The sequence below is a fragment of the Bacillus rossius genome, chromosome 3 (assembly GCF_032445375.1).
Source record: "Bacillus rossius redtenbacheri isolate Brsri chromosome 3, Brsri_v3, whole genome shotgun sequence".
In the NCBI taxonomy this organism is placed as follows: domain Eukaryota; kingdom Metazoa; phylum Arthropoda; class Insecta; order Phasmatodea; family Bacillidae; genus Bacillus; species Bacillus rossius.
Window position 1 is genome coordinate 2,625,504 of NC_086332.1, and position 25,715 is coordinate 2,651,218.

The following is a 25,715-nucleotide window of genomic DNA, read 5'->3' on the forward strand; positions in this document are numbered from 1 at the left end:
AATTTCATTTAAGCTTTCCAGAAATTTGCACACCTCAAACATGATATCACCATCACGTATTAAAATTAAAAGTTTATTTAACGCAGTACTTGCAAAACTTTCCAGTCTACAAAAGGATATCCTCACAAAAGTCAACACGAAGTTGAGGTAGCTACCAGTAACTGTTTTAATCGTAAATTAGCAAACGTTTTATGCGGCATCATGCAGCAATCATGTTCACGAGATGAAGGTAATGTTTAATCTTTAAGAAGGACACCTTATAGAGACGACTTCACTTACCTAAACGTCCGTTGACAACAAAGACAAAACATCGTGCGGTAGGTTCGCATCCTCCGCAAAGAAAGTGCTTACCACAAGCTGCCCAATATGCGCTAGTCGCACACTTGGAAGTCACCGACATCTTCATATATTCGTACACAGAGAAGAAGGTTTATTTGAATCAAACAAATATTTGTTTATATATGACGAAACAAATATTTACTTGGTGTAACAAAATATTTTGTTAGCTTAACCAAACTCGGTAAGTAATAAAAATGATTTGTTACACCAAACCAAATATATATTTGAGTTGACAAAATCATTTTGTTGGGTCGACAGAATCTTTCCTACTACAAAATATTTGTTTGAATTAACAAAATATATTTATTTCGCCATATATAAGCAAATATTTTGTTGAGGCAAAAAACCTTTCTCTCAGTGAGGCGTGTTGAAAAATGTAGTCATCCCGCTAATATCGGCAATCGCCGCTGCGTAACCTTCCGGCTCTGCCCCCACAAGACTCCCCCTCTGTCATCACTCCCCCTCACCAAGGCATCCATTGGCTGCCCAATTAAAGTTCTTAATGCACACACGAAAATTACCCCAAAAATGTTCGTAGCCTAAAATATTATTATGTTCCCTAATTGTTTATTTTCTAATACCATTTACATATTATTTCGATTTAATGTGGGAGTACTGGGTTTGTAAGGGATAGCCCAATCACCATTTCATTAATTACTTATATTTACATTAATAATGAAAAATTGTACTTAAAAATGTCCGGTCACCAATCACTTAAAAAATGTTTATTCGCAAGTCACTCAAAGTCTTGTCAAGTTCCACAGTTCGCACTCCTCGCTGGAGCTAGGCTCGACAGTGGTTCGCCCCTCACCTCGCCCCTGTCCACACACACACACACAGTCTCGCGCCACTCTGTCGCACTCTCACGGTCCTGTCGCTCCGCGTCGCGCCACTCTCGAGGGGGTCTCTCACCCTCTTCGCCGATGTCGCACTTCCCTTCGCTCGCGGAACTCCCGCGGAGGCCGGCGTCGCTGCTGAAGTACCTGGGGCGCCCTTCTCGAACCAACGAGAGCAGCTGTGACGAGTCGCGTCATCTCGGGCCGACCCGACGCCCGAAAAGTCGAAAATACGATTTTTTATTCTCGCTACTCCGCGCGGCGCTCCGCGGAATTCCTAAGGCCTCTCAGCGATGGATAACAGCGGCGTGGCCAGGGGCAGGGGGGACGGGGGTAGCGACGACCCTTGTAACCCGGCCAGGCACACGTGGCATGCCTCACGTCAGAGGATGGCGCATGACGCCAGTTGGCGTGCAGGGCCGCCGGCCAGCTCCGAACCTGACATCGCGGTCTGCTCTCTCGTGTTTGTAACAATATTAAATATCTTACTAAACTTTACAACATCAATGCCATTGCCCACTTAACAACTTATTGCACTCTGGGCTTACTACACATCTTAAAACTTAATTACCTTAAAATTTGGTTGTCTGTTAAGTCGGTTTACGGACGATAGTTTAACGTGACAACGTCATAACAAAACATTGATGAAATGATTGCATACTTTTATGAATAAAATTGAATCATTTTTATTGAATTATCACTATTTTGTATGGATACAAAGAAGGAGTGAAATGAAATCTACAATTTAATTGATAAATTTACTTTTATTTGCACTCATTAATTCAAATATGTTTATTACTTTAACGAAGATATTATTTTAACTATAACTTTTATATATACTTTCTATTTAACTTCTTCCAATCTGTGTTATTCTGTTAAGGATAGGACGATGATAGAAATAGTAGGAAACGAATGGGAGTGTTTCAAGTTTAATGTGGTTGGAAAAAGTCAAATCGATGGTTGTTCCAATCGAGTGGAAGAGAGATAGATGCGGCGCAAGCGTACAATGAGCGTAACGGGACACAGCTTAACGGGACAATGTGCGTTACGGGACACTTTTTCGTTCGTGCCGCCGGCGTTCATCGATTTATTAGACGTTGTAACGTCAAAACTTTGTTTTACTGTGGAGAAAATATTTTGGTATTGGGTGTTACTCCTGAGCCACACAGTCGCTCCCACTGACCTAACTCTGAGCTCTCACATTAACCAGACGATGTGGACACTCAGGCAAATCAGCACTGGCGGAGCGCGCGACTCGCCACTGCATTGCTTCATGGCTTTCCCCCACTCCGCGCCAATAGACATCACTACTGAAACTAGCCTCATACACTTCCAACACATGGTTTACGAAACCAGGGACACTTCATACTGGCAGGTTCGCTGGCGTCAATTAGCAGGTATCTATTATTGTTATACACGTTAACTTAAAACCTGTAATGTATCATAATAATTACGATCCAACTTGACAATTTTTCGTGTATTTACAGTCATAAATGAATCGTGTTATAAACTGTGCTAGTGGCATAGTCGAATAATCGCAGGATGAATTCTTTTTTCTTTAAAAAGTGCATCATGTAATAAACAAGATAACATCAATCGTGAAATAGTTATTGTTTGTGATGGAATAAATAAATCATATTATCTATGTGGTACACAGTAGTTGTGGTAGAAGTGGTTGTCCCCGCGCGAATAAATGCACTGTGATTTTTTTATTTAACACATAATGCAAAAAAAAGTTTTCAGCAATCGTTAAAATTGTTATTGATTGTGATAGAATAAATAAATTAGATTTTATATATGGTAAATGCTTAGCAGTATTGGTAGGAATGGGAGGTCATGGTTGCAATTTTTGTGAAAAAATATGGTTTTATGAATACATCACCCATCACCGTAGCGTAATAAAGTATTCACCAGTTTTAAGTCTAGTCATAAGCTTTTAAACACTAAAATTGTCATAGAAATCGGTAAAATATTTTTTGCGCAATGCTCGAATAAACAAACTGACAAATAGTTCATAATAATATTGGAATTCAATTTAAAAAATCATTAATAATTTATTTTAAAACTATTTTTTAACGTAATAGTAGCAAAATGGTATATGATGATACCAGACTTATATGTGTTAACTGCGTGTTTTTGCTAAAATGGTTAACTGCATGTTAGTATTTATTGTAATAACACGGGGCGCCCCGGGTCGCCCGCCTCTGCCAGGTGAAAGGGGTTGGGGGTTAGGGGTTGTTGTGGAGAAAGCTGGTTGATTGCCAAGAAAGCACAATAAATCCTCCTGCGTCGCTGCCAGAAACGCATTTCGGATTAGCCTCTCGCGAAAACCTTCCAAGATGAAATATTGGCTCCATTCAATCCGAAACACTTTTTTGTAGTTTATTTCAGGAAGAAACGAAATCTTATTTTTTCTGTATGCTTAAAATTTTTAAAATTGTTTCAGAGCGTAAGCAAGCTGTTCTAAATTGTTAAATAATTTGTAAAATCACTGCCAATTTAAAATGAAGCATTTGCATTTATAAAGTAAACAAGTATTAATTACAATTTAACAACGTACTTAACAGTTTTTTTGTGGATTTTACCACTTTTCTTATAATTTTGGAATAAGTGAACGTAAATTTATAAATCCCATCAAAATTTATTGACAAATTATACATTTTATTTCTCTAAAGGGGCATGATTTATGAATTTACTAATTAACAAAAGACACTCCTCTTTGAAGAAATTGTCAGTAGTTCCACCGCTTAGCTTATTTTACTGCGCTGTTAAGCGGGCGTATTCAGCTTCCAAACTCTCACGGACTCGCCGAGCGAGCTGCGTAGTGCAAGTCGGTGAATGGTCTGTTGGGAGAGCGCGCTGCATCCTGATTGGACATGACACTGACTCTGGCCACGTGAAGGCAGTATTCGCCTTGCCATGTAGCCGGAAGAAGGAAAAATCTCCCCGGAGAGGGGTAGTCGGTTCCAGAACACTATGGTTACTCGCTGTTCGAGTACACACACAGAGAATGCACGAGGCAGAGGAGGCTAAGTTGCAGTAGATGGCTAGCTGTTGTGCTGCTTGGAAGAAGATGCCATGATTGGTAGTCGTCGTCTGAAGTATATAGTCACAGAAACTGTCACCACATCACGACGTCAGGGACCGAGAGTTCGTCACTCCTGTCAGCGGGCGCAGCGACCGACACGGCCTGCCAAGAGATCGCTGGTTCGAGTCCGGCTTGCGATAATTGGCGCTGTTGGGTCCGCGCCTGCGAGCGAGTTCTGGCCATGGGCGACATGACCTACTGATCCTGATCGCTCGCCTCAAGCTACTCGCTGAGCGAGCTGTCCACCGAGAGAGTGCTACTCGCTTCCCGAGTGCCTCTGTGACGGGGCGAGTGTGACCAGAAGGTCGGAAGCCCGAGACAGCTGCTCCCTCAGAGCGCCGGCTCTGGACGAGACAGGGTCCAGCCACCACGAGTTCCTGGGCGAGTCGTGAGCAGAGAAGCAGCCACGTCGTTAGGCGAGTGAAAAGCCAGCTTGAAACCCAGAACCACCCCCCAGGGTTTAGTAACCGACCTTTGTGAGAAGCTAGTTAAAGATTACTCTTACAGAGAGTTTGATTAGTCTGTCGCTATTTAAGAAAAATTGACTTGTTTGCATAAACTTCGCGACCAGGGCTTAGAAGGAATAGCTTTCTAAGGAGTCGCAAGGTAATAAATCCAAACGAAGAAATTTTATTTAGAACTGAGACAGTTTTGTAAGTATTCCAACTATAAATTATGTTCAGTGATAAAATTTTCGAACACAGCGCAGATTTTAAATGTAAAATTCGTGTTGTTAAATTTATTATTCATTCTATGAATGATTGGGTTAACAAGTGTTCACTAGCCTTTCTTTTTATATTGTCGTTTAAAGTGTCTAATAATAATAAATTGAAGCATATATGACCATACAGTATTGTGGCCATGTCTCCGTCAAAGGAGGCTTCGACCCTCTGGAAGATAAACAGTAATAAAAAAGATCAAATAAGATATATTACTCAAAAGCAGAAGTTTCACCCTATATAGTAGGAGCACCTGTAAGTTATTCTTTCCTGTTAAAATAAGAACATGAGAATTCAAAACGCTTACATCTATTCATATGTTAATATGTAATATAAAAATATAATATTCAAAATGGTACAGCAATTAGAAAATTATGTAAGTATTTACATATATCTAAAAAGTATATATAAGCGTTTCGAAAGGGCAAATTACTAGATGAATTAGAGTTATACAATTTTGAGCGCTTGAACCTAATGTACGCAAGCGTATGCGAACGCATCAAGGGGTAGTAAAAAAACCAGACACCAAACATTCATAAGAATTACAAAATGCATAATAAAACGTTAAATTATTTACAATCGTGTACAAATACGTAATCTCAAATGGAATACAAAAAAGCGTGCTCTAAGTAGTTTACCTAATGTGCCGCAAACACGTGATTTCGCACACTCTTGCTAAGAGCTTGCTGACTAGTTCTGAACACACCCTTGCAAAGAGCTTGCCGACTAGTTCTGAACACACCCTTGCTAAGAGCTGTCTGACTAGTTCTGAACACACCTTTGCGCAGGCCTGGCTGACTAGTTCTGAACACACCCTTGCTAAGAGCTGTCTGACTAGTTCTGAACACACCTTTGCGCAGGCCTGGCTGACTAGTTCTGAACGCACCCTTGCTAAGAGCTGGCTGACTAGTTCTGAACGCACCCTTGCTAAGAGCTGGCCGACTAGTTCTGAACACACCCTGCCCCAGGCAGGAGACGAATGCACGCCCTGCCTAATCTCCGGGACGCGGATCCCAGCTGAGCTGCGAGTACGTGCAGACCGAGCAAATGCTGACGACAGCCGAACAAGCTTACGAGACTTTCTTCCGTAGTGTTTATATTTTTTTGTCTAGAAATTTCCTTTGAAACTCATCAGCTGAAGCATCTTGCCCGCAGCCAATGGCAGTCGGGATGCACAGCCACGGGGTGTTTACGGAAGAATGCGCGCCGTCTCGCAGCCCCGATACGCCCTGCCGCGCGCATAGATCCCGGAACGGGAGGTAAAGCAGGGCGGGAGGATAAAGGATCGGCGCAATGGAAGTTGTCCCCGGACGTGAAATGAGTTCTGCACTTTTAAGTCCGGTCTGATGAGATCGGGTTGAGAGCAGAATGGCAGCCCGTCCTCCTTGTCAGACTCCAGAGAAGAATCTCCCGTCTCAGGAGCGTAATGAAAGAAGTCTTCCAGCCCGACGGAATGAAAGACTCCGTGTCGATTGTTTGCGATGCTGATGAAAAGAAGCACATGATCTGTATGACTGATGACTTTTCCTGCCTTGGATTAATTATTCATCAAGTTACTCAGTTACAAATAATATGTATTTCTTCTTGGTTTTGACTATTCCCAACCACCTTGCAGATAATTTTTGCGGGATCAGGAAATTACAGACGGCATTCATGTGGTCAATTTGTTTGTATTAGTTGACACTCTCTAAGTTCGCGCGAACAAATAATTATATGAAATTTGTGTCTATAAGCCTTCGTCACGCTTGCTTCCACCTTGATTAGTGTACTTTGACGTTTCATAAAGTTATTGTATGAAATATGGCACTTAACAATTACTATGAGTAAAATATTAATGGTGATCAATGGTGATGTGTTTTTTTGGATGAGATGTTCATTTGTTCCGTCCAACGAGAAGTAGTTGGTTCCTGTGTACAGCGTCTTGTTATAGCTCCTGAAACTCATTTTACATTCTTCTTTCTCGTTAGTCACACTACTGTTTCCTCATGATTTGTTTCCTTCGTTATCCTTCCAGGATTACGCTCAGTCCTTCTCTTGCTTCGTTGTCATCACGCATTTCATTGCGTGACGGCCTGTAGAGTGTGTTTGCCCAAGAGACCAAGCCTTCAGCTCTTCGCACTCTGTTCTTTCCCGACGCCATGTTCCAAATCAACTCTTCAATTAATTTGGTTATTTTTTATTTTTTTTTCGTGTCCAATTGCTTGCCTGAGCAAAGGCAACTTATTTTATATTTTCGTAATATATTTTTTAATTCAAAAAAAAATTTACGGTTATGAATTTCCTTTTTCGAGAATTCATTGCCAGATATAGGTAGCTCGTTGTCAGAAAAGCTTTGTAGCATTTGGATTGCTGAATGGAAAAAAAATCTGTACCGAAAATTATTTTTTTACGTGTAACATTTCTGGCGCACGAAGCAAAAGCCTCCAGCCAGCTCAGGTCCACCTAAAAAGGCTTTTGATGTAGAAATTGTGTTCGCTGTCGGCGGATCTCTGGCTGCGGTGTTCCCATTACGGCGGCAGTCCATGTGGAAATGTCATTAGCGGAGTCCGTCTCGCGGATCCGGCTGATGGATCCGGCTGATGGATCGGCGGCTCGCGGCTGACGCGCGACGCGACACGACACGCCGCTGTGGGTCGTGTTCATGTCGTGTTCATGTCGTGACCAGCACTCTCGCGCGTCCACGTCGGCGACATTGTCGTCGCACCGCTCACAGTCTGCGCCGCCCAAGTCGGGCAGTGTGAACAAACAGTGCAGCAACTAAACGAGCGTGCGTGAACAGAGGTGAATGAGGAATGTAAGCAATTTTTAGGATTTTTCGTCATGTTTAATTGAATGAATATTTTTGACGTGACAACGTCTAATAAATCGATGAATGCCGGCTGCACGCACGAAAAATGTCCCGTAACACACATTGTCCCGTTACGCTGTGTCCCATTACGCTCATTGTACGCTTGCGCCGCATCTATCTCTCTTCCACTCGATTGGAACAACCATCGATTTGACTTTTTGAGGCACATTAAACTTGAAACACTCCCATTCGTTTCCTACTTTTCCTATCATCGTCCTATCCTTAACAGAATAACACAGATTGGAGAAGTTAAATAGCAAACATGTATAAGTAGTATAGGAATGGGGCTTCTGGGACATGGCTTCTGGCTGTGGTGCCTGTGGTGCCGACCGCCATCTTGGATTGTGACGTCACGGCGGCCATCTTGGACGAGCGTAACGGGACACAGCGTAACGGGACATAACGTAACGGGACAAGTAGATCACGGCAGCCATCTTGGATCCGCCATCTTGGATCCGCCATTTTGGATGACATCATTTTGTTTTCTAGAAAATTCCGGCATTGTGTTGTCCGCCATATTGGATGATGACGTCACCGTTGCAATTTCCGTTACGGCCGCCATCTTTAACTTTTTTATTTATTATCCGATTTTAATGAATTTTTTTTTTTTAAATTATAAAAAAATTTAAATAATATAAATTTAATAAAATATTTATAAAAAACAAACATTATCGATACGGAGCTCGGAGTCCTCGGTTCGAACCCGACGAGGTCAAAAAATTAAAAATGGCGACCGATCCTTCCCCCTGTGGTGGCTGCTGACAGACTGCCCCCCACCACTTTTTTCAAAGCATATATATCGACAGTGAGCATGACGTCATGTCCGCCATCTTGAAATCTGGACGCCATCTTGAAAATCTTTATTTATTATACGATTTTAATGAAAAAAATTCCAAAATTCATCAAAAAATTAATGTATTTGAATTCTGTTTGATTATATCGATGTACGTCCTTGGCTCGATTCCCGACGAGAGTAAACGGTCGATCCTTCCTCCATGAAAGCTACCTAGACTGATCTACCACCACCAGTACCAAGGTTTATATCATCAACTGGTATGACATCATGTCCGCCATCTTGTCTTCATCCGCTGGAGTCCACCATCTTGTTTTCGTCTGCTAGAGTGTGCCGATACCATGTAGTATAATTATCTGGTCACCATACTTTTGTCCTCAACTGTTGACATTGATCATTGACCTTGGCCTTTGACCTTGACCTTGAACTTTGACCTTGACCTTTAACTTTGACCTTGACCTTGAAATTTGACCTTGACCTTCAACTTTGACCTTGACCTTGAAATTTGACCTTGACCTTGAAATTTGACCTTGACCTTGAAATTTGACCTTGACCTTGAAATTTGACCTTGACATTGAAATTTGACCTTGACCTTGAAATTTGACCTTGTCATTGAAATTTGACTTTGTCCTCGAAATTTGACTTTGTCCTTGTCGACCATCATGGATCCAACATTTTATGTTCAGTAGATGCTACCAGGAGCTACCACCTGCTGGAGTATGCCATCTTGTGTGTGTGTACTCGTATTATAGAGTACATTTCCATCTGGATAAATTTATTCTAACCCGCTACAGTGCAGTAATCATTTATTACTGTGACACACGCCATCTTGAAATTTGGACGCCATCTTGAAAATCCGTAATTTTAATGCTAGATATTCGGGAAAAAGTTAAAAATTCATTAAATAAATTTGTAATCTATATACTGATTGATTGAATCGACTAAGGTCCATGGTTCGATCACTGACCGATAAAAAAAACTCTAATATTTTAAAAAGAACCACTAAAGTGACAGGTTTGAGAAAATAAAAAACACCACAAGTTCTATTAAAAAAAATTTATTACATAAATTCAATACACTACTACAAGTACATAAAAAAAAACACTGACAAATTACTAAAGCCTTTTTGGATTCCTCGATTCAAACAGTCTTCTTATTGTACGGACTAAGCCTTTTACATGTCTTTAAATGTCTATCCGATCAGGTCATCACCACAGCCAGAGACGGACTGAAGTTCATATCACTTATATTATCTCATTAGACGGTACAACACATGAGTCAAATCAATAACCATGTTCATTATATGTCTCGGAGCATTTTTTATAATGACGATGTAAGCTATCGAGACGTGAAATTAGTTTATTGCACTTATTGCACTGAAATTGTATTCTTTGATCATTATTAGAACAACCGCTTCTTCCATGTCTGCGAGCATTTGAGGTGATAGTAAATGATGCTCCACAGTATTTGCACTGATGCGAAGTACGCTCTTCATTAATTGAAGAATCCATTGCTGATGATGAAACTTCAGCTGATGGTGGAACAGCACATATCGGTTCGCAAGAACAGTTAATTACGCGACTTATGCACCAGAAGAAACAAACTAGGCGATCCTTACACCACCGACGTCAGTAACAAACCGAGCGTCCTGCTGTCTAGGACTCGCTTATATACATGCACCGTATGGAATAATACGATAGTCAAATCAATATCAATTTACTAAAATACTAGAGTCAAAACATCATTAAAAAATAGAAGCACCATCAACAAAAAAGGAAGCAAATTTGGACGCACCTACAAAAAAGGAAAAACAAAAGGAAGCACCGACAACGAAAAGGAAGCACCGCCAACGAAAAGGAAGCACATTTGGAAGCACCGACAACGAAAAGACAGCACCGACATCGAAATGGAAGCACATTTGGAAGCACCGACAACGAAAAGGCAGCACCGACAACGAAAAGGAAGCACATTTGGAAGCACCGACAACGAAAAGACAGCACCGACATCGAAAAGGCAGCACATTTGGAAGCACCGACAACGAAAAGGCAGCACCGACAACGAAAAGGCAGCACCGGCATCGAAAAGGAAGCACATTTGGAAGCACCGACAACGAAAAGGCAGCACCGGCATCGAAAAGGAAGCACATTTGGAAGCACCGACAAAGAAAAGGCAGCACCGACAACGAAAAAGAAGCACATTTGGAAGCACTGTCAACGAAAAGACAGCACCGCCATCGAAAAGGAAGCACATTTGGAAGCACTGACAACGAAAAGGTAGCACCGACAACGAAAAGGAAGCACATTTGGAAGTACTGACAACGAAAAGGCAGCACATTTGGAAGCACTGACAACGAAAAGGAAGCACCGTCAACAAAAAGGAAGCACATTTGGAAGCACTGACAACGAAAAGGCAGCACCGACAACGAAAAGGAAGCACATTTGGAAGCACTGACAACGAAAAGGCAGCACCTTCAACGAAAAGGAAGCACATTTGGAAGCACTGACAACGAAAAGACAGCACCGACAACGAAAAGGAAGCACATTTGGAAGCACTGACAACGAAAAGGCAGCACCGCCAACGAAAATGCAGCTCATTTAGAAGCACCGACATCGAAAAGGAAGCACCATCAACGAAAAGGCCGCACCATCAACGAAAAGGAAGCACATTTGGAAGCACAAGTTACGAGAACTTAGTCTTAGTTAGTAATCTGAATACAAGAAAAAAAAAACATTAAATTTTTATAATTGCAATTATTTATTTCTTTACATTTTACAAATACAAGTAAATCAAGCCATTATTATATGTAGCCAGCTTTCCTCAGTGCTTTGAGTATGATTGATATTTCTTTGATGCACGAATAGTTTCCTGCACAAAGCGAGTCATGTAGGCAGCACATTTGGAAGCACCGACTACGAAAAGGAGGTACATTCACACTTACATTAAACTCGATAGGATGCGATCGTCAGTGTTAAGCTAGGATATAATGTCTACATAAGTTTATGAATCCACCAGTTAGTAGTTCCATAAGTAATTGACTTCAACAGTCTTTTGGCTCTAATAATCGTTGGCTACAATTTTCGTAGGCTCCAATATTCGTTGACTCCAATATTCGTTGGCTACAATTTTCGTAGGCTCCAATATTCGTTGGCTCCAATAATCATTGGCTCCAATATTCATTGGCTCCAATATTCATGGGCTCCATTATCAATTGGCTCCAATTGCTCCAAATACTCCAACAGGCTCCAAAAGTCTCCATCTGTCTTTTGGCTCCAACAGTCTTTTGGCTCCAATATTCGTTGGCACCAATATTCATTGGCTCCAATATTCATTGGCTCCAATATTCATTGGCTCCAATTTTCATTGGCTCCAATTTTCATTGGCTCCAATATTCATTGGCTCCAATATTTATTGGCTCCAATTTTCATTGGCTCCAATATTCATTGTCTCCAATATTCATTGACTCCAATAGGCATTGACTCCAATAGTCATTGGTTCCAATAGACATTGACTCCAATAGTCATTGGCTCCAATATTCATTGTCTCCAACAGTCTATTGGCTCCAAAATTCTTTTGGCTCCAATATTCGTTGTCACCAATATTCATTGGCTCCAATATTCATCGGCTCCAATAGACATTGGCTCCAATAGACATTGACGCGAATAGTCATTGGCTCCAATATTCATTGTCTCCAACAGTCTTTTGGCTCCAAAAGTCATTGACTCCAACAGTATTTTGGCTCCAAAAGTCATTAGCTTCTAAAGTCATAGGATCCAACTGCTTTTTGTCTCGTCAGCGTCAAATATATTTGGCTAGAATGCTACGAGTCTAAGAGACTATGAGCCGCAAGACTACAAGTCTAAAAGGATCTAGCTGGTTAGGAGTTATTCATGCCTGCGAGGCTACAGAGCTACGAAGCTTCTAGAACTCAAGTTTAAGTGACTGCGAGGATACAGGACTACAAGTCTGCATGAGTACTTGACTACGAAGCTACTCATCTACAAGGCTCCAATTGACGCATCTGTCTTCGTCGGAATTTTCTCTTTTGATCCATCTGCTCCAACAGCATTATGTTATAAGAATTACAAGGCTACTTGATTACGTAGCATCAAGTCTACGAGGCTCCATTGCATCATTACTACGAGAATACAAGCCATGAGGTTACGAGACTATGCGATTGCAAGTCTTAAAGGTTACGTGATCGCGAGGCTATAGGGCTACGAAGCTTCCAGAACGCATGGTCACGCGACTGCATGACTAATTGGCCGCGTGGCTACGAAACGTCATGCCTCTAACTGACTTCAATAGCAATATTCAGTGGTGAGAGTTAATTTATCTCATGCAAAGGTACTTGGTGCAAGTAGTTCCGCTTTTCAACATCAGATGACGTCACGTGTTGCTTGCAGGTAAATAATATTTCCTTTATGCGGAATGCGGGATGCTCACTATCGATCGCATAAGAAGGATGGCTTCAAGGAAAAGGAAGTTCTTCCTTCCTGCTAGTGCTTCTCAGATTTCTCACGGTCCGCCATCTTGGAATGCAACGTCACGGCGGACATCTTGGATAGGTGTGACCTTGACCTTTGACCGAAACCGCAGGATTGATCGCAAGCACACGGAGAAAACCACCAAAATATTGACAAGAATAATCATAAGCACACGGAGAAAAACGACACTAGTTTTCTTTGAAATCATAAAATTACAGGGAAAAAAATTTAATAAATAACAAATAAATTAATAAAAAATTTAAAATGGCAAAAAAATACAAAAAATACATAAAATTCTGGCTTGTACTAGAACTATATCTTTGCTAAACAATGAGAAGTTCACAAGCTAGCAGAATCTGTTTATGTATTTTTTGTATTTTTTTGCCATTTTAAATTTTTTATTAATTTATTTGTTATTTATTAAATTTTTTTCCCTGTAATTTTATGATTTCAAAGAAAACTAGTGTCGTTTTTCTCCGTGTGCTTATGATTATTCTTGTCAATATTTTGGTGGTTTTCTCCGTGTGCTTGCGATCAATCCTGCGGTTTCGGTCAAAGGTCAAGGTCACACCTATCCAAGATGTCCGCCGTGACGTTGCATTCCAAGATGGCGGACCGTGAGAAATCTGAGAAGCACTAGCAGGAAGGAAGAACTTCCTTTTCCTTGAAGCCATCCTTCTTATGCGATCGATAGTGAGCATCCCGCATTCCGCATAAAGGAAATATTATTTACCTGCAAGCAACACGTGACGTCATCTGATGTTGAAAAGCGGAACTACTTGCACCAAGTACCTTTGCATGAGATAAATTAACTCTCACCACTGAATATTGCTATTGAAGTCAGTTAGAGGCATGACGTTTCGTAGCCACGCGGCCAATTAGTCATGCAGTCGCGTGACCATGCGTTCTGGAAGCTTCGTAGCCCTATAGCCTCGCGATCACGTAACCTTTAAGACTTGCAATCGCATAGTCTCGTAACCTCATGGCTTGTATTCTCGTAGTAATGATGCAATGGAGCCTCGTAGACTTGATGCTACGTAATCAAGTAGCCTTGTAATTCTTATAACATAATGCTGTTGGAGCAGATGGATCAAAAGAGAAAATTCCGACGAAGACAGATGCGTCAATTGGAGCCTTGTAGATGAGTAGCTTCGTAGTCAAGTACTCATGCAGACTTGTAGTCCTGTATCCTCGCAGTCACTTAAACTTGAGTTCTAGAAGCTTCGTAGCTCTGTAGCCTCGCAGGCATGAATAACTCCTAACCAGCTAGATCCTTTTAGACTTGTAGTCTTGCGGCTCATAGTCTCTTAGACTCGTAGCATTCTAGCCAAATATATTTGACGCTGACGAGACAAAAAGCAGTTGGATCCTATGACTTTAGAAGCTAATGACTTTTGGAGCCAAAATACTGTTGGAGTCAATGACTTTTGGAGCCAAAAGACTGTTGGAGACAATGAATATTGGAGCCAATGACTATTCGCGTCAATGTCTATTGGAGCCAATGTCTATTGGAGCCGATGAATATTGGAGCCAATGAATATTGGTGACAACGAATATTGGAGCCAAAAGAATTTTGGAGCCAATAGACTGTTGGAGACAATGAATATTGGAGCCAATGACTATTGGAGTCAATGTCTATTGGAACCAATGACTATTGGAGTCAATGCCTATTGGAGTCAATGAATATTGGAGACAATGAATATTGGAGCCAATGAAAATTGGAGCCAATAAATATTGGAGCCAATGAATATTGGAGCCAATGAAAATTGGAGCCAATGAAAATTGGAGCCAATGAATATTGGAGCCAATGAATATTGGAGCCAATGAATATTGGTGCCAACGAATATTGGAGCCAAAAGACTGTTGGAGCCAAAAGACAGATGGAGCCTTTTGGAGCCTGTTGGAGTATTTGGAGCAATTGGAGCCAATTGATAATGGAGCCCATGAATATTGGAGCCAATGAATATTGGAGCCAATGATTATTGGAGCCAACGAATATTGGAGCCTACGAAAATTGTAGCCAACGAATATTGGAGTCAACGAATATTGGAGCCTACGAAAATTGTAGCCAACGATTATTAGAGCCAAAAGACTGTTGAAGTCAATTACTTATGGAACTACTAACTGGTGGATTCATAAACTTATGTAGACATTATATCCTAGCTTAACACTGACGATCGCATCCTATCGAGTTTAATGTAAGTGTGAATGTACCTCCTTTTCGTAGTCGGTGCTTCCAAATGTGCTGCCTTTTTGATGGTGCTTCTATTTTTAATGTTGATTTGACTCTAGTATTATAGTAAATTGATCTTGATTTGACTAGCGTATTATTCCATCCGGTGCATGTATATAAGTGAGTCCTAGACATCGGGTCGCTCAGTTTGTTACTGACGACGTTGTAAGGATCACCTAATTTGATTCATCTGGTGCATAAGTCGCGTAATTACTTGATCTTGCGAACTCGATGGCATCTTTACCGACTTTAACGACGAATATGATGGACGTTGTACCATCGTCTACGGGAACCTTGACGTCAGCGACGACTAAGAAGGTGCAGATCCCGTTGGCAACGAGGACGACAACATTGGAGGAGACTTCATCAGTCGTGGTACCACCAGCAGAAGAGAGCTTAATGACTACAGAGCTGGCTGTGCAGGAAACCACGACGAACAACGATTCGAACTCGATGGAGACTTCAATGGATGCTGATTTGACAACTAACGAACATCGGTGCTGTTACTGCGACAAGATTTTCTCAAACAACAGCAATGCTCGACGCCACGAGAGGAGCGAATGTGCCAAGAACCTATATCGCAAAATGTTTGTTTGTGAGAAATGTCATAAGCAGTTTGCTAGAAAAGATAATATGAAAACGCACATGAAGGCATGCAAAGGTCCTGCCGTGCGGCAGAAAGTAAAGGTTTCGGCGCAACAACGATGCATCGATGTGCATAAGAGTATGCCTGAAAATGGTACTACTGTTGCAACATCTGTATCTGGATTAGGTCTGAAAGGCTCGTCTATATCTCCACGGTATCCTTGCAGCTACTGTGATACGTCGTTCGCATTTTCCCATGGCGCACGAAGACATGAGCGGAGCAAATGCATGAAGAATCCTTCTCGCATGAAGTTTCGCTGTGATGAGTGCCTTAAATGGTTTACTCGAATTGACAGTTTGCGACATCATGCGAAGAAATGTAAAGGTGGAGTCTGTGCTCCTACTGCTGAACTACCTGCCGACATTTCGACTCCTCGCTTTAGATTGGAGACACGAAAGCGTACAACCAAAACAACAGATGTGCAGAAACCGATTGCTATGACGTCTGAACATGAAAATAAACCTAAGACTGTGTTCGGTGCATTACAAGTAAACGATAATGGGTTCTACTTGGCGCAGTCTGCATTTCGTGGAACGATGAAAGACTATTATTATCTAAATACGTTCGGTGAGTCGAAGGACATTTGTAATTTTCTTGATGATATCAGACAGGACATAATCTATCAGCTTACTGATGACGTAGCAACAAACGGACCATTAAAATATAACTTGTGGTTGGACTGTTTATATGGAAAGCCATATCCGTTAGATGACAAAGTGAAGAAGTGTGCATTCAAGACATCGGCTGCAGTAATTTACAGTTCTAACGATGTGAAGCAAACTGTTAAAAACGGTATCCAGAAACTCTGTCAAGAAGAGGAGAACTATGTCAGTAAAGGTTCTGGTTGGACTCTGTCTAGTATAAACCGATTGGAGCTAAGAATTAGTCATTTCACACCGATGCGGAACTAAATGATTGATTATAAAGTTGCTGGCTTTCGTAAGTGATCCTGTAGTAGAATAGAAATTATGTAATAAATATTATGTTTGTAAAAGAACTTGTGTTGCTTTATTTCTCGGACCTGCCACTATTATATTTAATATTTTTTTCATCGTTCAGAATCGTACCAAGGACCTAAGTCGATCTAATTAATCGGTACATTGATTGGAAATTTATTTAATGATTTCTGAACGTTTTACCGAATCTCTAGCAATATAATTACGAATTTTCCAAGATGGTGGTGTTGATGGCTTATAGGATGATGGTAGTAGAGGTTTTAAAGTCTCTTTAAGAATGATGAACATGGTTTATTGAAATTATTATTTTTTTACATAAAATTAAACATTATTGTATCGATCGGGTATCGAACCAAGGACTGAAACTGAACGAATCAATCTGTAAAATGATGAGTGATTTATTTAATGAATTTTGGAATTTTTCCCAAATTTATAGCTAAATAATTACGGATTTACAAGATGGCGGCCAAATGACAAGATGGCGGGTGTCACAGCAATAATAAATGATTACTGCACTCTGGCGGATAAGAACTAAACTAACATGGCATCAGCGCACTCTCGCCGATGAAAACAAGATGGTGGTCTCCAGCAATGAAGACAAGATGGCGGACATGACGTCATACTAGGTGACGTTATATATGCTTTGAAAAAAAAAAAAGTGTTGGGAGTCAGTCTGCCTGCAGCCACTGTGAGGAAGGATCGGTCGCCATTTTTAATTTTTTTTGCCCTCGTCGGGTTCGAACCGAGGACTCCGAACTCCGTGTCTAAAAAGTACAATTTTTAAAAAAAAATATATTAAAATTTTATTAATTTAATTTTTTTATAATTTAAAAAAAATTTAATTAAAATCGAATAATAAATAAAAAAGTTAAAGATGGCGGGCGTAACGGAAAATGCAACGGTGACGTCATAATCCTATAAATGGCTTAACTGAGGCTTGAGTTAAGGATGCTTAAGCCAGTTTTAGGAATTTTCAGCCGCTGGGATTTTTAAGGACTAAAAACGGGAATTTTTCCCTCGAAACGGGAAATTTTTCCCTCGAAAAGAGAAATTTTTAATTTGTGGAATTTTTTGAGATTTTTTGGCGGAATTTTTTTCCACAGAAATGGAAATTTTGGCGAATTTTGGGCAAATTTTGCCCAATTTTGGCGGATTTTGGCGATTTTTGAGGATCAAATTAAAGGTCAAGGTCAAAGGTCAAGGTCAAGGTCATCCAAGATGGCCGCCGTGACGTCACAATCCAAGATGGCGGTCGGCACCGCAGGCACCACAGCCAGAAGCCATGTCCCAGAAGCCCCATTCCTATACTACTTGTATAAAAGTTATAGTTAAAATAATCTCTTCGTTAATTTAGTAAACATATATGAATTAATGAGTGCAATTAAAAGTAAATTTATCAATTAAATTGTAGATTTCATTTCACTCATACTTTGTATCCATACAAAATAGTGATAATTCAATAAAAATGATTCAATTTGATTCATAAAAGTATGCAATCGTTTCATCAGTGTTTAGTTATGACGTTGTCATGTTAAACTATCGTCCGTAAACCGACTTTACAGACAACCAATTTTTTTATCTGAATTTAACCTTTTTGCATCACTAATGATCGAACCAAGAACAGAAATCAATCGAATCAGTAATTATTTTAATAAGCTATTTTTTTTAGGATATTATAGTTTTTTATTTATAGCTAAATAATTACAGATTTTCAAAATGGCGGATTCCTAGATGGTGGATTTGACATCATCCAAGATGGCCACCGATGTCGCGATCATAGTCAACGAAAGGCGGACACGTTTGAACATGGCCGATTCCTGACGACTGGTAAGTCACAAAAGAGTAAGCCACCAAGCCATAGTCCCGTAAGAAATACATTGTACCTGTGTCTCCTATTTCCATCTACTCATAATTGTGATCTTAATTTTTTTAAAGTTTTTTTTTCCTTCATAGTATACTAACATCTTAGACTGTATGGTTATAGAAGGTCAGGAAATTCTTTGGAAGCGTATTTCTCATTGACGTTAGTTTTGCACGAGCTCGCACAAACGGCGCAGAAGCTGAACTCGGCTGTATCTGAGTGGAGCTCCTTGTTAATGTCGCCACTCGCCGTGTGGTGGTTGAGATTCAGAACCGCGTGTCGTCATAACGGCAGTTAGCAACTTTCTCTGGAGATGGATACTGAATAATTCATTAGTCTCGTCCATTATTTATATTAATGTCATCCCAGGAGTATTCCTACTCTGATTCTCGACTTCAGATGTCGCCCTAGTAGCTTCCTGGACGCAGTGTACTGAAAGTGCTGAGTATTTTTTAACTTAATCCTTAAAAAAGTTTTTTTTTCAGTACGAAAGTATGGGAAAGTTCTCATTTAACAAAAACTATAACTCATTTAAATATAAATGTGTGTACTCAACAAACAAAGTATGTTTTAAAACCAAGGTAATAAATGTCATCTCAAGCGTGAATGTAAATGAGAAAAATTTCACAAAATACAGAGGTTCCATTTTCCTTTAAAGGAGACTTAGTAAATGCAATGCTTACCATATATATTTCACAAATTCTACTTCTTTTTTTTTTTACTGCCTCGCAAGTTTTAACAAGAATGACAAACCCAGACACAGAAAATGAGAAGACATTAATCTCTGTTTCGTCTGGGTTGTTATCGTATTGCTTTAATTCCCGTTATAGTACGGCTTATTGCACAAACTGCAACAATTATACAGATGACATTAGTGGCTCCTGGCTTTTGACACGATAGTTCCTCATATTTTAATAGTTCCGCAGGTAGTGGTATTTTTATGAATGAGAGGAAAATATATTTGGCCAGGCATTAAAATATCTTTAGAAACTCAAAATGCGAAGTTCAGAAGCTATTCAGAACACAAATGCGTGTCGAAAAGCAAGGGGCTGTTATTGTAGCAAGGAACTCCCGTCAGCAAAGACTGTCTGAGACGACCCACGGTCCAGGGTGTATCTGAGTGTGCGGCGAAGCAATAAGGGCGACCTTCCTCTCTTACTGCGTATACACACGGCCTTACGTCTCAACGGTGGTGACACTTCCTTTGGAAACTAAAATTTTTATTAATGAGTTATATCATCATTCAAATCCTCTATGATATTACCCAGTGAATAGTGAATAATGTTTGGCAAAAACTATAAGCACTTATTTTTAACAATTTTTTTTTGTTTTGGCGCGTAAAGATATTGAAAAATAATCCCTCTTGTTATTAATAATAAGTCCTTTATCAGAAATAATACTTGTCTCAAAGGAATCTATAACTACTTATATTTCAAAAACGTTTTACTAATGTTAAGAATAGAGTATTGGTAGATTTTAAACTTTATTCGTTTGTGTGTGTGTATTCGTGTGTGCATGTATACATATTCTTATAACGTGTAAATTTTTTTAAAATGTAATTTTTTAGTTAATGAAACATTAAATTAGGTTATTATCAAATATTTTACACGTGTGTATTTTTAACTTGTTTATTTAGCTCTCCTAATTGTACCGTATTTTTTTTTACTTTTTTTAAAATTATTTCTGGTTTATTGTTTTTATAAGGTTAGCTTGGTATATAGTACCTTTGAAAGATTTGTGCAATGGGAGTGCATGACTTGATGTAAGCTTTCGGACATACAGCATTGCTAAGCACATGTATGTCTGTAGAAGAAAACTACAATAAAACCAAAAGACAAAAATAAAACACAAATCAAGCATAAAAATTGCTGTTGTCAACAGGATATATACACCACATATTATTTCATAACAGGAATATGGTCAACAAACAAAGAAAAACAAAGAAGAATTGACTAAGAGAACGTGTATAGTGATATATACTTCTCTGTGGGGTTGACGCGGACACAACTGAAGTGCGTGAAGCAGTGTGCTGCAGGTCGCTCAGGGGCGCCCGTGGCTTGGCGGTGGACAGGGAGGGGGGGTGGGGGGTGATGTGGCTGGCTGCTCCACCGTTACTTATTCACGACGCCTTCGCCAAAATAAATTTAAGATGAAAAGCTCTACTTTTTATGTTCCCCCTGCCCTGTGTGGCGGGCCGTGTTTGTCTCGACTGAGTTCCCTCCCTCTGTGCGCAGCGAGCAGAGCAGCCGGAACCGGAGATAAGAGGGGATGTCCCTCGGCGCGCATGCGCACGGCAGACGGCAGACGGCAGACGGCAGAAGGGGCAGATCACCCCCCCCCCTGCCCCCTCGGGGGAAGCAACTCGTGCGGAGCAAATTACACCGTCATCGCCGGTGTTTTATGAACTGAAAAGACATGAGTCCAAATTGGGTGATAAAAACCCGGGCCCACCCCCAGTCAAGCCACGGGCAAGAAGACTAATGTCCGCGCAGGAATCTGGCCGAGATAGCACCGCCATCTGGCCGGATATTTAAGGAACTATATTCGCCGCCGAGTGAGGAATACTTTCCGTGCCCGGAGAAACTCCCATGGCGGCTTGGTCAGCGAGACAACCAAGCGCGATCGCTGGACTGTTGTTCCGTGGCGAATGAATGATTCACGGTTGCTACTTTTAACTCACAGTTTCCACCCGTGAAATGCAGACAGGAGTCCCCGTTTTCGGTGTTTCACGGTGTTTTTTTTTTTTTTGACGTGACAACGTCTAATAAATCGATGAACGCCGGCTGCACGCACGAAAAAGTGTCCCGTAACGCACATTGTTCCGTTACTCTGTGTTCCGTTACGCTCATTGTACGCTTGCGCCGCATCTATCTCTCTTCCACTCGATTGGAACAACCATCGATTTGACTTTATCAAGGCACATTAAACTTGAAACACTCCCATTCGTTTCCTACTTTTCCTATCATCGTCCTATCCTTAAGAGAATAACACAGATTGGAATAAGTTAAATAGCAAATATGTATAAAAGTTGTAGTTAAATTAATCTCTTCGTTAAAGTAATAAACATATTTGAATTAATGAGTGCAAATAAAAGTAAATTTATCAAATAAATTGCAGATTTCATTTCACTCCTTCCTTGTAACCATACAAAATAGTGATAATTCAATAAAAATTATTCAATTTTATTCATGAAAGTATGCAATCATTTCATCAATGTTTTTATGGTTGTCACGTTAAACTATCGTCCGTAAACCGACTTTACAGACAACCAATTCTTTTTTATTCTGATTTTATTTTCAGTTTCACGGAAACTACCGGGCTTTGCAGTTCCCATTGTTCGCAAAAAATAGCACGGGGCATCTTCGCATGTGACAGGCCAAGGCGGTTCTCTGCGGTGATGTGTTTGTTTTACCGTTTAAACATATTTTATTTCAATAGTTTAAGCATTAATGTAGAAAAAAATTAAACCTGCTCAGCCGCAGTAGTGCTGGTTCCCTCTCCTGATGGAACATGGGGTCGGGTCTCGGGCGTGTGAAAGTAAGAAGAGTTTGTCACTACCTCCGCGTATTAAGCCTCTAAAAATGTACATGCAATGAAAGTGAATATAGATAAGAGAATTATGTGGTTTGCCCTACACTTGTTGTAGGGTAATCTATGTTCCAGAAAAGTATTCTCATCTGCTACAAATCTGTGCCAGTACAAAACATTTTTATAGCCACAGCTGCATCACTGTTATATTTTTTGGAGTTATCTATGGAAATATCCCACCCTAGATGCAGAAGAAGAGCACCCAGCAATATGTAATTGTTATTTTTCTCAATATTTAAAAACAACGCCCATAGCCTCATTTGGCTAGGGTTAGTCGTTGCGAATGATGTATAACAACGAAGACGAAGAAGAACGGAAGTAAACAGTGACGTTAAGAAGAGGCTGAATTTCATAAATTATTTTGTGGTGGTTGGGAGACAACGTGTCAAGACATGCAAACAAGCATGCTGCATCACAGATGTGGATGGATCGTTTGTAAGAATCGGTAACTTAAAGCAACATCACAAACGAGTTACTTGGTGAAATCCCAAGTGCATTTCAAATTCCTGAGAGTGTCACGAAGTCCCAGGAGGAGCTGGAGCCGACCGCCATCTTGGGTGACCTCGACCTTGACCTTCAAAATTTGCTAAAAAAATTTCCAAAAATCCGTCAAAATTCTCCAAATTTCCAGTTTTGAGGGAAATAATTCTGCCAAAAATCTCAAAAATCGGAAACATAAACCTTTCCCTATTTCGAGGCAAAAATTTCTATTTTGAGGGAAAATTTTCCGTTAAATTCCAGAAACATTAAAAATTTCGAAATTCGGAATGTCTACTACAGTAGATATTCAGAATTAGAAAAATTACTGGGTATTAAAGAAAATACACACAAGACTTATACTTAGCTCTCCAATAACCTCTATACTCATTTCCCCCCCCCCCCCCCAATTCTTACTCTCTCTCTCTCTGATGTCATCAATTCATAGTGGCGTCTCTATTGAAACTTGAAAATCACCAGAATTTAAAAAAAAAAAAATATATATTTTCTGGCATATCTCACTGCAATAGCAGGGATGTTGGAAAATAAAAATTGTGATAGACAAAGGGAATTATTTTGTGTGAAATACTTTACATTCTCCGAAAAATTTATAAAAAGTGACAATATTTTCTCCACTGTCTGGTTTAACTATGTAACAATTTCGTTTGCTCTGCAGGATGTTGCGTAGCGGTGAAACACACACACAGCTGCGGTCGGCGCCCATGTTGTTGCTGGTGTGTGACCAGACGAGGGCTCTCCTGCGCGCACGGGGGTTGACACGTCTACCGTGGAACTGTTTGCAACACCGTTCAGAATACAGCCGATGCAATAGTGGATTACAAACTGCCAAAACATTGCAAATATGTTTCTATGTTGTATGCTTTTAATTTGTTTGGTTTGTTGAAATCCTTCAATGCCGTATTATTTTATGCCAGCAGTCATTACATTGTTTTACTGATTTGTGAAAGTACATTTCGTGTAATAAACAAAGAGATATGTTACGTAAACAATTATAAAGTTTTTTTTTGTATTTGGCCTACTACAAAACAAACCTTCAAATGATATAGGAACATGTAAATAAAAAACTCTGTATTTGAGAATGTAATTTAAGGTGTTTTTAGTTTGTTATACTGTAAAAATGTTACCATTTAACGACGGTCACCTTGGAAAATTACGCAATGAAAATAACTAAGGTCATGCATAGTGATTGTGTGTCTTAAGAAATATTATTCTGAACTGAGCCCCTGTACTTGTCTGTAATAGAAGCTCTAGGTGAGAGACCTGCTACGACAGCGCGCGTCGTAGCTCGCCTCTGAGAGGTCTACCTCTGACTACGTGCGACGACGGAGGGACGCACCACAACGCCGAAATGCCAAACTGACCACAAAGCCGACAGCTAGAAAACTGCTGTGTACCACAACGCCGAATTACCACAACGCCGAAATACACTAACGCCAAAAAATGTCATTGCAGGACTGCCACAAAGGTTAGGTTAGGAGAGACTAGGTAAGGTTAAACTAGGTTATGTTAGACTAGGTTAGGTTGGACTAGGTTAGGTTAGGCTAGGTTAGGTTAGGCTAGGCTAGGCTAGGAGAGGCTAGGTTGATTTAGGTTATATTACGCTAGGTTAGGTTAGGTTAGGTTAGGTTAGGTTAGGTTAGGTTTGATTGTGGTATTTCGGCGTTAAGGTACATTTAAGAAACACACAAAAATTCATTCAGTTGTTATTTCGGCGTTGTGGTCAATTTTGACATTCGGCGTTATGGTATTTCAGCGTTGTGGTAACGAACCTGACGACGGTCGACGAGCGAGCAATGTGACAAGGGCTCAGGTCTGGTCGCTGCGCTCGTCTCGACTGCTTGGTCGCAGTAACTGCGCGACCTCGGACACCGAGCGAGGTTACTGCCGTGAAGCTACTCCGCTCTTGTACTGCAGGGAACCAGGGTCTGCCTTCCAGGATATGAACTTGGACCGATGGGTTGTACCAGAGGAACAACCCCCCCCCCCTTCTCTCTCTCTGCACATGTGTGCTGGCTGGTCGACAGGTTGTGAACCACGCGAAGCACGTGATGAGATGACACCGCCGCCGCCGTCCCTGATTAAAGTCTGAATTAATGACGCAGCTAGCGAGGTCTCGCCATTGAAGCTGCGAAACCTCCTGCCGCGGGATGTGAGTCGTTCAGGAGAGGAGGGGACAGAGGGGCGTATTATTAAAAGTTTGTATGAAGTTTAAGAACTATGCAACATGAACCATTATCTTCGAAACTGTAGTTAAGTATGCAAAAGTCGAAATTTTCAATTGTCAAATGTCACTCACGCTTTACGTTACGCTGTGAAAGGTTATCACCGCTGCTTACTCTACCTGCTGTAAAGAAGTCTCACTTAAAAAATCCAATCATAAAATTTCCTCCCTTGGATAATTTTGCAAAGTAAATGTCTCATTTCGCTTCTCTTCTTTTGTATTTTGACATTACGACGTTACGAACTTACTTCGGGCTGGCACATGTAGCTAGTGGTTTCCAGTGGGATGTCGTCCAGACCCAGCTGCCCCTGGGAACTCCAGCCACGGCGTGGATGGGGGGGGGGGTAGAGCGACTCTTTGAAGTGCGCTAGGGCGGGGGTCACACACCACGTCTTCACGCACGACCGCACCGCAACTCCAGTCAGGGACAAGCCACAAGAAGGAACTGCGACGTCGTGGCATTCCGTCTCTCTGCCTCATTCCCGCAACTTCACAACTCTTCCACTGCCTTCCGTCTCTCTGCCTCATCCCCGCAACTTCACAACTCTTCCACTGCCTTCCGTCTCTCTGCCTCATTCCCACAACTTCACAACTCTTCCACTGCC